The sequence below is a fragment of the Hypanus sabinus genome, chromosome 8 (genome assembly GCF_030144855.1).
Source record: "Hypanus sabinus isolate sHypSab1 chromosome 8, sHypSab1.hap1, whole genome shotgun sequence".
NCBI classification, from domain to species: domain Eukaryota; kingdom Metazoa; phylum Chordata; class Chondrichthyes; order Myliobatiformes; family Dasyatidae; genus Hypanus; species Hypanus sabinus.
Genome location: NC_082713.1, coordinates 35,939,869 through 35,956,201, shown reverse-complemented (window position 1 = coordinate 35,956,201; position 16,333 = coordinate 35,939,869). Strand labels below are relative to the sequence as shown.

The following is a 16,333-nucleotide window of genomic DNA, read 5'->3' as shown; positions in this document are numbered from 1 at the left end:
GGTAGCAGCAGGAATTGAACCAGGTGCTGTAAAACATTGTGCTAACCACTACTCTACTGTTTGACCCTGTTGACCTGCGCTTCGTGTGGTGTATCAGGTGGCGACCTTGCCATTTTCAAAGCATTTGTCTGTTTTTTTTTAACAAAGCCAAGGTGCTAGCTCAATGCTCAACACAGCACGGATGGAAAGCGTACAAGGACCTGGCTGGATTTGAGCCCAGGACCATTCGCCTCAAAGTCTGGTACTGATGACTTTGCATCACTGGTTGGCAATGCCACCCTGTTACCATACCATTATATTAGTAGCAAGCTCAGACAGAATGACTTAACTCTCAAAAGTGTCTTGTATTGGTTGACTTTATGTTCTGAAACCCACATCACTGCATGCTGGAATTAGTTTTCCCTTGACATTTTGGTAGTTTTGTAAAAAGCTTAATAATATATTAAAGCTAATTGAACATCAAGTTGTGAATAGTAGGAACAAAATTATTTTGTGTGAAGTCATCAACGGAAAACTACAGTAAATTAATTCTTCATGGGAGTACTCTGCCCGAAAATGTTCTCAATTACGGTTACTTCCAATAAAATTTCTTACTTGAATGTAAGATAAAGCTGCTGAAATGGGGTAATAAGAAGGATATGATCTTCCCTTCATCAATGTTTTTCTCCAGCATTTAATCCTGTCCAACTTAAATAGTAGTTCAGCTCTTTTTTTTTTGTGCCCCAATTTAATTGAAAGGTTGTGCCAAAAATGTCACCTTGCTCTTTTTCCTTCCATGAATGATCCCAGTCTGTTTTTTTTTTAACAGTGCCTCAGGAACTGACCTATCTGTAGTAATCTTTAAAGCAACTGATCAAATATCTAATAAATGTCATGTCCTTTTGAACTCTTGCAGCAATCAATATCTCTATAATGCCTGCTTACAAGAGCACAGTGTTCTGGCCTGGTGAAGCTTTTACAGGCTTATGTTTTCATGTTGTTTCCTCTTAGTGCACTTCCATAATTTTGTAGAAATGGACTAAAATAAAAATAAAAAATACCTAAACACCAGAATTAAATAAAATATAAGATATACTTCCAGTCAAAGAATATCTTGAAAGAAAACAAGGTTGTTCAAACTTACAAGAAATTTGACTTGAGGAAGATAAAGAAGAGAAACAATTTTTTGTACTTTTTTAACTGAATAGTTTTGAAATGTTGCTCTGGGCCACTCTGTAAAGTAAGGAGATCTGGAGATTATTATTTGAGTTTAAGAGGTTTGTCTTTTGGACTAACTAAACAATAGAAAACAGTTCCTTGTTAGATATTGTTAAAAATGACTGTGGTAATTTTTTAAAAATTTGATTTGCAAATATATTTATAAAAGTGATTTTAAGAAAGTGGATTTCTCATACAGTATTAAAACAAATTTAAACTGTTGATTCATTTGGAGGCCTGGGGAATGAAAAATAATTCTATATTTTTCTGTGGGCAACTTGGGAGAAAATCAGTAAAGGGAAATTGAAATATTCTTTTTCATTTTTGAAAGCTTATTTTTAATATTTATAAATACCAGTGACTAAGTCAGTTTAATGGGATGAGTACTTGGAGAGTTAGGAATGTATCTTATCAGAACTAGAAAATGTTGGTTTATTGAAGTTGAACACTGAAAACTTAACACGGAATTTTGTTTGCGTTGCTTTCAAAGGATTTGCATTTGCACTCGTACCTTCAAAGTTGTAAAATTCTAAACAATGAGAGCATGGTTCTGTGCCTATAGATCACACTGGGCAAGGATTTATAGTGAGATAACATAATCAGAAAGAAATGAGATTAGTTAGAACAGTGTAATTACAATGTAATGGCCAAATCCATTTATTATCAAGCACTGATAAATGTCAACTTGGGAATCCAATGCTCACTGCAAGCAACAAAATAAATTTGTGAAATTCACATCAATTGCAAATGCTGGAAAATAAGACAGTTTCTAAGGAAGTAGAAAATACCATTAATGAGAACTCCTAATGCCTCAAGATGAAGAATGTCAATGACCAGACAGAGAGGTGGAGGGAAAAATTAGGAAATACTCAACCATATTGCATGTTCAACTTCACAAAGTACATGCTTGAAATGCATCCTACTCCTCAGCACTTGTGAATCCATGATGACACCAGGAGTTCATTAATTGCACAATTTAATTGTCTTCTGACTTCAGTGACTGTCAATGAATGACATTAGGAATAGAGATTAACATTACCATAGTTCATAATGCATGCTAGCAGAAGGGTACCAATAATCAGTTCCATGATTTTCCTTTCTGGTGAGTTTAATGAAAAAAAAAAGAAAAATGGACAGGGTGTACTTTGAACTCTGATACTGATTGTGTTATATACTAGCTGAAATTAAAATTTATTTTTCCACCCTATCTCCTTGTATATTAATTGATGTCTGAAGATGATCATCTTCAGCATAAACTCAACTATTCTGCTTTACCAAGGATGATGGTTCAGATGACATTTTACACTTAAGAAATTATTGGTTTTGTACTTAAAACTCACTGTCATTCATTTGGATTATTTACTGTGAACTTCTGTTTGAAGTGGTTTACCAAGACCATTGATCCCTAAGCTAAACAATCACCTAAGTACTCCAAAATGTGTTGGTACATACTTATGAGTGGCCGGTATTGTGAAGCCATGAAGTTTTCTAATGAAGAAGAACACCATAAACTGTAAATGTCTCTATTACTCAGTAGAGCAATCCTATAAGTATCTGGGGGTGCACCTGAATGACAAATTTGAGTAGAGCATCAACACAGAGGCTGTGTACAAGAAGGGCCAGAGTGGCCTCTACCTCCTGAGAAGACTGACGTCTTTTGGAGTATACAGGTGTCTCCTTCACATTTTCTACTAGTCGGTTGTCGCCAGTACAATCTTCTATGCAGCAGTGTTCTGGGGCAAAGTCATCAACACAGGTGACATCAACAGGCTCAATAAACTGATGAGGAAGGCTGGCTCTGTTATAAGAATCAAATTGGACACACTGGACACTGAGGTAGAATAAAGGTCTTTAGAGAAAATACAGGCTATTCTGGACAATGTTTCTCATGCTCTGCGAACCTCCTTGGTAGGACAAAGGAGCATTTTTAGTAATTGTCTAAGACAATTAGGCAGGAACTTGGGAGTCTAAATTGGGAGCAGATGTTCTCAGGAAAATGCAAGGCAGAAATGTGGCAAATGTTCAGGGAACATTTGCATGGAGTTCTGCATAGGTATGTTCCATTGAGGCAGGGGAAGGATAGTACAGTTACAGAACAATGGTGTGCAAAGTATGTAGAAAATCTAGTTGAAAAGAAAATTTTACAAAAGCTTCTAGAAAATAGGTACTATTAGAGTTCTGGAAAATTACAAGGTTGCTAGGAAGGAGTTTAAAAATGGAATTAAGAGAGCCAGAAGGGGCCATTAGAAGGCCCTGGTGAGCAGGATTAAGGAAAACCCCAAGGCATTCTGCAAGTATGTGAATAGCAAGAGGATGAGCTGTTTGAGGATAGGATCAATTTTCATACAGCTACCAAGTGTGGCAGTGGAAACATGTGCATGGAGTCAGAGGAGAGAGTGGAGGTACTTAATCAATACTTTGCTTCAGTATTTACCAGAGAAAAAGACCTTGGCAATTGTGGGGATGACTTACAGTGGACTGAAATGATTGAGCATATAGACATCAAGAAAAAGGATGTGCTGGAGCTTTTGAAAAGTATTAATTTAGCTAAGTCATGTGGACCGGAGAGATATACCCCAGGCTACTGTGGAAGTGAGGGAAGAGATTGCTGAGCCTCTTGTGTTGATCTTTGCATTATCAATAGGGAACGGAAGAAGTACCGGAGGATTGGAGGGTTGCAAATGTTGTTCTCTTGCTCAAGAGAGGGAGTAGAGATAACCCAGTAAGTTATAGACCAGTGACTCTAACTTCTGTGCTGGGCAAGTTGTTGGAGAAGATCCTGAGAGGCAGGATTTATGGGCATTTGGAGAGACATGATCTGATTAGAGATTGTCAGCATTGCTTTGTCAAGGGCAGGTCATGTCTTATGGGCCTGATTGAATTCTTTGAGGATATAACAAAACACATTGATGAAGGCAGAGCAGTGGATGTAGTGTATATGTATTTCAGTAAGGCATTTGATAAGATTCCCCATGCAAGGATTCTTCAAAAATTAAGGAGGCATGTGAGTCAAGGATACCTTGCTTCTTGGATCCAGAATTGGCTTGCCCACAAAAGTCAAAGGGTTGTTCAGATGGTTTGTATTCTGCATGGAGGTCAGTGACCAATAGTGTTCCATAGGGATCTGTTCTGGGTCTCCTCTTCTTTGTGTGTTTTTTTTAATAAATGATCTGGATGAAGATGTGGTGGGGGGGGGGGTTAGTATGTTAGCTGATGACACAAAGATTGAGGGTGTTGTGGATAGTCTGGAGGGCTGTCAGAGGTTACAGCGGGAAACTGAAAGGATGCAGAACTGGGCTAAGAAGTGGCAGATGCAGTTCAACCCAGATAAGTGTGAAGTGGTTCATTTTGGTAGGTCCAGTTTGAAGACAGAATATAATATAAATGGTAATATGAATTGGCAATATGAAGGATCTGAGAGATCTTGGGGGTCTGTGTTGATAAGATACTCAAATCTGTTGCGTAGGTTGAAAGCATTGTTAAGAAGGCATAGGGTGTGCTGCCACTCATCAACCATGGGATTGAGTTCAACAGCTGTGAAATAATGTTACAGCTATATAAGACCTTGGTCAGACCCCACTTGGAGTACTGTGTTCAGTTCTGGTCACCTCACTACAGGAAGGATGTGGATACTATAGAGAGAGTGCAGAGGAGATTTACAAGGATGTTGCCTGGATTGCAGGGCGTGCTTTATGAGAGTAGGTTGAGTGTACTTTGGCCTTTTCTCCTTGGAGCAACTGATTGATGAGTATAAGATGATGAAGGGCATTGATCATGTGGATAGCCAGCGGCTTTTTCCCAGGGCTGAAATGGCTAAAATTAGGGGGCATAGTTTTAAGGTGCTTGGAAATAGGTACCAAGGGGATGTCAGGGGTAAGTTTTTTCACACAGAGAGTGGTGGGTGCATGGAATGGTCTGCCGGCAGCGGTGGTGGAAACTGATACAATTATGCCTTTTAAGAGCCGCTTAGATAAGGAACATGAAGCTTAGAAAAATAGAGGGTTTTGCACTAAGGAAATTCTAGGCAGTCTCTTGAGTAAGTTATATGGTCGGCACAACATTGTGGGCCGAAGGGCATGTAATATGCTCTAAATTGCTATGTTTCATATTCTCTGTACAACTGTACTGCTCCAAAGATCACTATATGAGGTCTTTCTTACCCTTGGCTCCATAGTGAGTTGATCTATAGCTGGTGAAGTGATGGCCCCCTCTTAGACTGTTTGTGGTAACTTATTCTTTATTCCTTCTTCTTCTCTTCAAATATTTATATCTGTGCACTTTTAATGTTACTGTGATACTATAATTTCCTTTGGGATTAATAAAATATCATCTATCCATCTATCTATCTTTCTATCTATCCGTCTATCTAAATCTAATCCAGCTGCTCTGATTTTGCCCACAATCATGTATTTGCTTTTACCTAATTTTCTTTCATTTTAAAGTTACTGCAGTTTGATGTCTTAGCAAATGAAGCAAGTCTCAGCTATACAATGGAATGCCAGTCCATTGCTCATTCCACAAACAAATCCTCCAACCAGAAATTGTTAAAATAAATAGTGAATATGAAAATACTTCAGATTATAAAGTGCTATTCTTATTTTGGGAGTTTTGTTACACTAAATGCACAGAGAAACTCAAAGCTTTAATCACAGATCTGCATTTTAAGGAGAATCTTCTGGTAAAAAGCAGGCAGTGCAATAATGTTAATCTGCAAGGCTGTTGATTTTCATTTTTGAGTGTCTTTTCAATAACTTCACCGTATATTCAGAGGTTTGGTCATTGGAAAGAATATTGGTTTGTGGTCCTCTTCCAATATCATTAATAAGCAATCTCTTCTACTGAACAGCTGATGATGTGTATTGTTGGCATGATTTGAGCAAGCACCCAAATATGGAGGTATCTACACCTGGTGGGATGATGTCAAATTTTATCAGTGTATGAGTAAATGAGGAGCAGATCAAGTTTGTAAATGTTGACTCAATGGACTTGTCTTCTACAGTTTGGAAACATGGAAACAGAGAAAATAGGAACAGGAGTTGGCCATTCCACAATATGGTTCATTTCTGCCATTTAATATGATCGTGGCTGATCCTCCAAATTTTGTATGCTGTTCCTTTTCTTCCCATTTCCCTTGACCCCTATATTCATATCTAGAATGTATATCCCGAATAGCTGAAATCCAAGCAGCAAAATGTATTGCCATCCCATGCATCACTGCCGACCAATTGGAAAAAACTGTTAATTCCATCTGTTTCTTTTATGTCTACCAGTTTCTCTATACTTTAAAATTTGATGTACTTTCCATATTCAAACCATGCAATGTGTTTTGCATTATTCTCAATTCTATGTACTTTGCATTACCCTTGATTCCATGTACTTTAAGATTTCCCCTCACAACTTGACATTGTGTCTTGGTGAAATCCTTAAGAAAATCTAAATACATCACATTCATTCTTTCTCCCCAACCACTTTACTAGTTACATTCTAAAAAACAGCTACACTAAATGTGTCAAGCCTAATTTCCTGTTAAGCTTGTCCAATCCTGATTCTTTACTCTTTCACCTTGAATGCACTCCACGATATTTTCCACCAGCGATGTCAGATTAACCAGTCTAAATTTCCCTGCTTTACCTACCCGCTCCTTTTCAAGTCAAGTCAAGTCAAGTCAAGTCACTTTTTATTGTCATTTCAACCATAACTGCTTGTATAGTACACAGTAAAAATGAGACAATGTTTTTCAGGACCATGGTACTAAATGAAACAGTACAAAAGTTACACTGAAATACATAAAAACAACACAGAAAAAAAACTACAATGGACTACAGACCTACCCAAGAATGTATAAAGTGCACAAAACAGTGCAGGCATTACAATAAATAATAAACAAGACAATAGGCACAGTAGAAGGCAGTAAGTTGGTATCAGTCCAGGCTCTGGGTATTGAGAAGTCTGATAGCCTGGGGGAAGAATCTGTTATGTAGTCTGGTCGTGAGAGCTCAAATGCTTTGGTGCCTTTTCCCAGACGGCAGGAGGGAGAAGAGTTTGTATGAGAGGTGTGTTGGGTCCTTCATAATGCTGTTTGCTTTGCAGATGCAGCGTGTAGTGTAAGTATTGGATAAATTTTGGTAAATATTAAATATTGGAGTTTCTTCAGTTATCCTCAAGCATCCTTGGATCCCATGCAAAGCTTATTGAGAAAGTAAGGAGGCATGGGATCCAAGGGGACATTGCTTTGTGGATCCAGAACTCACTTGCCCACAAAAGGCAAAGAGTGATTGTATACGGGTCTCTTTATGAATTATCCTGTCAGAGTTGGCTGCTCTCTAGTTGATTTATCTATGTAATAGCCCAGTTAACTTATCTGTCCATAATCCATGAGTAAAATCCAATCTACGTACAGTTTAAAATTGCCCATGATTACATTTCTACCCCAATAGGATGTACTTCACTTTCATGTTTAGTGCCACTGCCAATATTGCCACTAGTATCTAACCTGGCCCCACAACACTTCCCCATTAGTCAAGAAGGCATAGCAGTGTCTACACTTTTTGAAGAGATTGAGGCATGCAAGTTCCCCTGCCCCCATTCTAACAACTTCCTACAGGAGCATCAACACGAATGTCCTGTCCGGCTGCATCACTGTGTGCTACAAAGGATAATAAAAACTGCCAGGAGGATCACCAGGTTATCTTTTCTCCCCTAGTTGTGACAACTCCCCATGAGACATCGGAGCAGAATTAAGCCATTCATCCCATTGCGTTGCCTCTGCCATTTCATCATGGTGATCTGCTTCTTTCTCAATCCCATTTACTAGGGAATGTTGTATACGAAGGACTCAAAGCCCTGCTGAGGATCCCAACCACCTATCCCACGATATCTTTGACCCTCTACTGTCAGGAAGGCAGTATAGGATCATCAAGACTAGGACTGCCAGACAGGGTCAGAGTGTCTTCCTCAGGTTGTGAGACGAATTAATATCCTGCAACTACCATGGGGTTGTCACTAGGATGGCAAGCTGCTTGCTGTTTACCTGTGCTGCACACTTCATATGCATTTTGAATTTTGTATATTTTATTAACTTGTGGTTATATTTTCATGCACTGTGTTTGATTTTATATTTATTTATTTTGTGGGCACACCATGGTCCAGAGGAGCTTTGTTGGGTTGTAGATATGTACGTCAGATGACAATAAACTTGATTGAATTAATATTTAGCAGTCTGTATTCATTTTTCAGTAGGGTTTCTGCCTGTTAGCATTCCCTAACTCTATAGATTTCGCATCTGAGCTACCACCATTCCTCATGTGCAATTCTATTGAAACAATAGAGCAACCTAAAATTCTTTGCAACAATTTGTTTGAAAGGATAATAACAGGTAAAGGGTTTTAAAAGGTCCTAAAATGCAGTATGAAGGAATACATTCTACAAATGTTTTACATTTATGTATGAATCAAATGATGTCTGATATTTGTTTGTCTCCTCTCTAACCTGAAATCCTTTCTGTCCTTCCTTTTGAATACTGAATAACTTTGCATGTTTTGTTCCATTCTTCCTGATCATCTTCTTTCTTAGTTCACTGGGCCTTTCTTTCCATTGTAGTTAAATCTCTGAGTCTCTGTTCCAAATGTTTTATTTAAATTCTGGGAACCTGCACTCCTGCTTATTTAAAATCCAAAAATTTACTTGGTCTTACTCCTCCCCTCTCCCACAAAGCAGTGTCCATATATTCTCAGAGAAGGAAAATAGTTCATACAATAAAATGAAAACAAAATTAATTTATCTCTCTCTACAATTCTTGGAATTAAATTAAAAGAGCTACCTTATCTATCAAGCACTAAATAAATATCATAGGATGTGAACTGGGTGGGTAATAAGCTTAGACTCGGGAGTATTCCAGATGGGCCTGAGAATTTTGTTGAAACACTGAACCAACCTGAAATTCAAGCACTGTCAATTTTCAATAATTTGTCTGGATTAACAAAAATAACAAAAGGATCTAAATAGGATCTGAAGTGTCATATGAAAGAATACACTCCATAAACCTGCTATATTAATGCATTCATAGAATAATATCCAAAGTGTGTTGCTTTCTCTGTGTGCTGTGACTGCTGCAAACCTGGGGTGACCTGCTTTATCACTTAAAAGGGATCAACCTTTCTCTACAATTCACCAGTCAGGTTGATTGTCTTTGCTATATGCTTAATTTTGCTCTCCCACCCTCAACAGTTCAAACCCCTGTTGCCAATATCATCTGGGCCTCCTATTCATCTCTCACACCACATTTTTTGTAAGTAAACTCATGGAGCCTGTGTTCCTGCTCATTTAAAACTGAAAATTGTATTGTTCTGCTTTCTCCTCCCTCTCACATAACAGTGTTTAGATGTTCTTGAAGACGGAAAATACACAGCCCAAATGTTTTGCCCCTGTGTCCAATAACAATTCTACCCTCAAATGAATTGCTTCCCAACAACGTCATTGCAATCCCCCCCAGTCACCTGAATAAAGTTTCGAACTTCCTGGCCTAACACCTGCCTTGTTTCAATCATCCCCAAGCAGCAATGATCTCTGACCTACTTGTTCCCCACAAAGCCACTGGAAGAAAGGCATTTGTGCTTAGTTTGAAATTCTAAATCTCTCAAATGCCTTGGGTGTTTAACTCATTAAAATATTGCTGTGGGCTAGGTTATGAACAAGACTGCTGGGGATATACATGTAGTTCCTGTTTAATGTGCCTTTTCAGAGGTGATGATGTCTAGCCTGAAATATTTTTAAATGATCCCTGCATATTGCAATAATTAAATATGTTCTGCTATATTTTTTCAACAGTTGGCTTTCTTCGTGTCACTTCTAGTGTAAATAAGACTCAACAATGAAATCCATTTAGTTTTTGGACTGAAAGCATTTTTAAGATTAAGGCGTGAGATTCTGTACTTGCCAGAAATCCAGAGTAACCATAAATAATGCTGGAGGAACTCAGTAGGCCAGGCAAATATTTAAAAAGGTTCAAAGGTTCATTTATTATCAAAGTGTACAACTCTGTAATTCTTCTCCAGATAGCCATGAAACCAAGAAAGAAAAGAACGGCAACAAGTTCATCAACCCCAATTCCCAACTCCCCACTCCCCACACAAAAATGAACAAAAATGGAACAGGCACATAGACTCCCAAATCCCCCTCCCCTGCACACAAAAAAAAAACCAAGAAAGACTGGAAAGACAAAAATATGGAATATAAAAAACTATAAGACTGAAAAAAACATCTGTAGTCAGATCCAAATCCAAAACACAGAAAACCTAGGTTACATTCTCAGGCACAGCTGTGGGCCTCTCCATCTGCAGCAGCAGAGCTAACCCACCAGTGATCAAAAGGTAGTCTCTCCACTCCAATATCTATATCGGAGCTCAGAATAGAGTCTATTACAATGTATCTGACTGAGTGTTACACAGCAATCTCACCAGCAATCAAAATGTCTATAGAAAGCAATAAACAGTCAATGTTTCAGACTGAGACCCTTCACCAGATTAAGACTTAAGACCTGACTAAAAACATATGGTCTACTGGGCAATAGGCTATTGGAACATATTATCAAGATTCTCCAAATACATTGGAAGAATAAGCAGACCAAGATTTGTGTTCTGTGCAGGTTAGCACTGAGGCCTTAACAGTCAGATACATTGTAATAGACTCTATTCTGAGCTCCGATACAGATAGATTACCTCGTGGAGTGAAGAAAAGATTCAAAGAGGGGAAGTGCTTAAAGTGTCTTTAAGTAAATGTGAGACAATCCCCTGAATCACTTGCACTCAATATGGAGAAGTAGCATTTGGGATGTTGTTGACAATCACAAGGCCATACAGCAGGAGCACACAGAGGCCATGCATTAGTGGTCTAAGAAGCGTAACACCAACCACCCCCCTCCCCTACCGAAAGTATCTACCTGTTTGCCCTGTCAGCCACAACTAACTCCACCTGCAAAAGAACCTAGAGCTTGCATGCTGCCCTCTCGGGAGCCATCTCAAATTCCAGCTAACCGGAGTGAATGTAAGTCACCCCTAATATCAAGGGACTGCTATGAAGAAGCCAGTCTGTATGAGGCGAAATGATGTATGAAAATTTTATAAATGTTTTCTGCCTTCAAAATTCTTACTGAGGGCAGAATATTTACTTCTTTACAAAGGAACAGAATTTTCAATCTGCCCCCAAAGGTTTTCATTTGAGATGACATTTGTGCAATAAAAAGCAAATGCTGTAGGTTTTAGTCTGTAAAGAAAGCACTCTAAAAACAAGATGTGTCAGCAAACTCTTTATCATACATTCCTCAGACAGCCTGACATTTAACTGTGAATTTCTTTACATTGATGATTTCGGATGGTCTTGACCAACTCTACTTGGGTTTTTTGTCTAATAAGTTTATTGCAATGGTAGTAGGTGGAGTCAAGCACATTCTGAAGTGAAGATTGCCAGTTAAATCTCAGAAAGCCTTCTACATAGCTTCATTTCTAATCCACTTCATTTTCTACTTTGCCTTCATTTGTACAGACTTCTTGCTCAATGAGTATTTTGCTACATCAAGATATTCCCATGTTAAGTGTCCCTCAGGGCAACATAAGTATAGTGGAAAACCAATAACTAGTTGAGTATGGTAGCTCTTTCACATGCCTTAAGAGGCACAGAGTAAGTAGCCATTCTTAGATTATCCATCAAGAGAACCTAGTGACATTTCCCTTGCCTCTCTCCCAAAGCACAATGCGTCTCTGCCTCTTACTCAGCTCTTAGACTTAGCCAGAGTCCTTTCTAAGTGTCAGTCTTTCTTGTACCAACAAAGCATCAGGAGATAAATGTTAAACCTGATTTTTGTCAGTATTCACTCGTGACCCTTTATGTTAGCAATACCTTGGTGGAGCTTCCCTTCCATTGCTCTTTATTATCCCATGCACCTCTTTCTCTTATACAGTTTCTTTGAGTTATTCTTTCCCTCACTAAGGATCAGCCTTGTGTTTCTTCTGTACACCACAGACTGCACTTGAATACTTGCTTTATATCCCAGTAGCCAAACTCTATCAAGTATTCAAGGAGCAGAATACTCATGTGCCTGACATGCTTTAACTATACTGACTGAGGAATGTAATGCAGCATTTTGTACTTTTATTGCTCGTTGCTCTTTAGTAGATGGGCTCTTACTATGAGAACATTGTAATGAGCTAAGGAGTAATTATTTTGGAATAGTTTTTTCAGTTAATGTCTAAAAAATTCAGCTAATACCGTATAAATTTGATGATAAATCTTAATGAGAAATAGCATGGTCAAACATTGACTGAGATTCTTTTTTGTCTGTCAGCCACAGGTCAAATTCAACTTTATTTTCTGCATTATGACTACAGTACATTTACATGCTAATTCAATTTTTGCACCCTTGGAGCCTGTATGACTGTGCAAGCTGAATTCTAAATTGCCTGCACTGAGGTTTTGAATAATTACTGGGGTTTAGTTGCACATAAATATTCCTGGAGCATTTCAGTGTGAATTGAGGTGTAGGCACCCATAATGTTAGTTGGCCAGGTGGACGCAATTAACATATGAAAAGGCCAGAGGCTACAAACTACTGTGAGAATCAAAAATACATCTTTCCCCCTTCTCTGCAAGCTTTGTTTTGATGCAGGGATGGAATTTCATGCAGTGGCTTATGACTGGAGATGAATCTTTGAAAAGGTTATGATTTACTTTTTGATTCCAGTTAACATTGTGCTGTAATTAGCCTTGAGTGAAAGTAAAAAAAATACTATGAATGGTTGTGTACCATATAGCCTACAGTATAATAAGGGACTACTTTATGTTTTAGTACCATGTCATTGAATGCGCTATTATGTGCATATTGATCTGTATGTGTGTGTTCAGAGTTTGGTTTCTGCCAGTAAAGAACCATGAAACTTAGCTCCCATCTCTAGCATTTTTATTAATAGCATTGTTGTGTAGCCAGGCTATATACACAACACATTGGTGATGAGGTTAATGAACCTACATCATATCAGAACGCCGAGTTTTATTCGATAATGACACTCAGAGGAACAGCGCAAGGAACGAGCCAAGGAGCAGGAAAAGGAGGCAGAGTGAGGCCTCAAGTCTTAAATTTCACAATTGGAATCAGAGCAAAAATGAAAGCATTTCTGAATATTGTGCTGAATTGTGCAAATTATAAGAATATTGTCAATTTGGAGCTGGTCTGTCGGACGCATTGAGGAACAGGTTAGTGTGTGGCATGCACTGTGAAACCATAGAGAAGAAGCTTCTATGTGAAAGAGACTTTACATTCAAGAAAGCGCTAAACATTGCAATATCAATGGAAATAGTGGCACAGGGTGCTTCTGAGATACAACAAAAATCTTTGGAATATGCCACAAATAAAATGTCGCTGAAGAGAAATGAAGGAAATGAATTTTTGGTCACCAAATTACAGGAAGAATATTAATAAGGTTGAAAGAGTGCAGAGAAGGTTTACAAGAATGTTGCCGGGACTTGAGAAACTGAGTTACAGAGAAAGGTTGAATAGGTTGGGAATTTATTCTCTGGAGCGTAGAAGAATTTGGGAAGATTTGATAGAGCTGCATAAGAATATGATGAGAATAGATAGAGTGAATGCAAGCAGGCTTTTTCCACTGAAGCTAGGGGAGAAAAAAAACAGAGAACATGGGTTAAGGGTGAAGGGGGAAAAGTTTAAAGGGAACATGGGGGGGGGCTTCTTCACACAGAGAGTAGTAGGGGTGTGGAATGAGCTGCCAGATTAAGTGGTAAATGTGAGCTCACTTTTAAAAATTTAAGAAAATCTTGGACAGGTACATGGATGAGAGGTGTATGGAGGGATATGGGCCAGGTGCAGGTCAGTGGAACTAGGCAGAAAAATGGTTCTGCACAGCCAAGAAGGGCCAAAAGGCCTGTTTCTGTGCTGTAATGTTCTATGGTTCTATGGAAAGAAATGTTACTGTTGTGGGAAAAGGTCACATGACCTGGATGACTGTTGGTTTAAAGACAAAAAATGCAGAAACTGTGGCAAACAGGGCCGTACTGGCAGAGTATGCAAAGCCAGTAAACAGCAGAAAAAGGACAAAATACAGAGAAACAAGAAACCCCAGAAAGGAAAACACAACAATGTACACAAAATGGAAGAAAGCAGTTCTGATGAAAATGACTCTGATGAAAGAGAATTGTCTTGTCTGCAAATTCACAGCGTGAAAGAAATAGATGATCAAAGAGTAATAAGGGTCATGCCACAAGTGGCAGGCGTGAGACTGAAAATGGAGTTGGACACAGGCTCAGCTTTAACAGTGATCTCTGTACTCGACTACAAATAACTTTTCTCACATAACTGAAAGAAACTAAACTACTGCTAAAGAATTACACAGGACAGAAAGTGTGTCCAAAGGTAAAATTAAAGAGACAGTGACCTACGGAGACAAAGCACAGCAGCTGAACCTCTATGTATTGAAAAATGGAGGACCACCGTTGCTGGGAAGTGAATGGCTCAGGAAAATCCAGTTGGATTGGCACACCATCAAGACACTAGATTTGTCAACAAAGGAGGGCAGCTCAGCGGGGAAGATGTCCGCAGCTCTCTTCTCACCCATTGTTGACTATTACAACAATGAGGAGAGCTAGACAGCATTAAAGATTAGGCCGAACACAATATCCGTGGATGTGACTTGGATGAAGATGCAAGGGAGACAGATATTGCCAGGAGGCAGGATGATGAAGACTAACTGGAAATAAAAGAGCAGATGTACCAGGAGAAACTGACATCTCTCAAAAGACAGCTACAGCAGTTACAGGAAGGCACTTTGCAGGAGTATCAGAATAGGATGAAGAAACTAGATCAACAATAAAAGGAAAGAATATGAAATGCAGAGTTTTTTCTGCAACCGGTCAGAACAAGTGGAAAGGAATTATATTAAAGAGAATAAAGCAGCAGTGAAGGGATTTGAAGATAAAAAGATTGAGTTAGAAGAAAAGGAAAAACTGATTGAGAATGAGAGGCTGACAATGGAACTCACAGGAGATTCTATGGAGGTAAAGCCAATAATGATTAGGAAACTAAGGAGGAGACCTAATGACCCTGTTCCAATTACAGACAAAAGACGAAAAACTGCACTTGCACAGTTAAATTGCTTGTTAACAAATGAATAGATAATGCAAGATCTGCGATCTCTTAATAAACTTAAATCTCCGAGAAGACCAGCATCTCTGTCTTCTCCTGAGCATCTTCCCTGCACTCCCGCTGAATCTCCAGCACAAAGGTATGAAGCAAGAATAGGAGATGGAAAGTTATATTCTCATAAGAGATGGTATCATAAAGGTTAGGCTATCTATTTGGAATCTAAGGAGAATAAGAAGATTGGCTGTGTAATTAGCTCAGTTGGATCAAATGAGATATGGGTAAGGAAGACAAGTGATAGCACTAAGATGCGTATATATCTAGGACAGCTGCACAGAGGAGTCTTCATTATACGGAGGTGATCTGCTACCTAAAATGGTTAGCAAGTAGGAGGCACACAATTTCTTAACTCCCTATGCTCAGAGGTCAACTTTCCATGACTTTTACATGGAAATCTGTATTAAAATAAACAAGCTACTGACAGACATTACCCAGAGAGGCAGAGAAGATCCCCCCCGCCAGAGATCTGAGTTATAAATGGGTCTTAGACCAAAAGTAAAAAATAAGGTCGTTATAATTTGATATTATTAAGTTACTAAGTAAACAAATGGTAGGCATTTGTATGTTAAGGGTAAACATTTGTTTAGCATAGTGCCCCAGTAAAAAAAGCAGTTGATACACTATTAAAATAAAAGGGGAGGAGTGTACCGTATAGCCTACAGTACAATAAAGGACTACTTTATGTTTTAGTAACACGTTGTTGAATGTGCTATTTGGGGCATATTGAGCATGTGCTATTAAGCGTGTATCGATCTGTAAGTGTGTTCAGAGTTTGGTTCCTGCCAGTAAAGAACCATGAAACTTAATTCCCATCTCCAGTATTTTTATTAATAGTATTGTTGAGTAGCCAGGCCATATACCCAACAAGTTGAAAGTGATGTTCTTTGCACACATATAAGAAACATAAAATGAAGTTTTGAGCATGATAATTGA

The 16,333-nt window shown here is 38.6% G+C and overlaps 1 pseudogene; it reads left to right on the top strand.

The window, feature by feature from the left end:
* Positions 1 to 15,714, top strand: part of LOC132397884 (sin3 histone deacetylase corepressor complex component SDS3-like) — a 75,184-nt pseudogene extending 59,470 nt beyond the window's left edge.
* Positions 15,715 to 16,333: the final 619 nt, after the last annotated feature.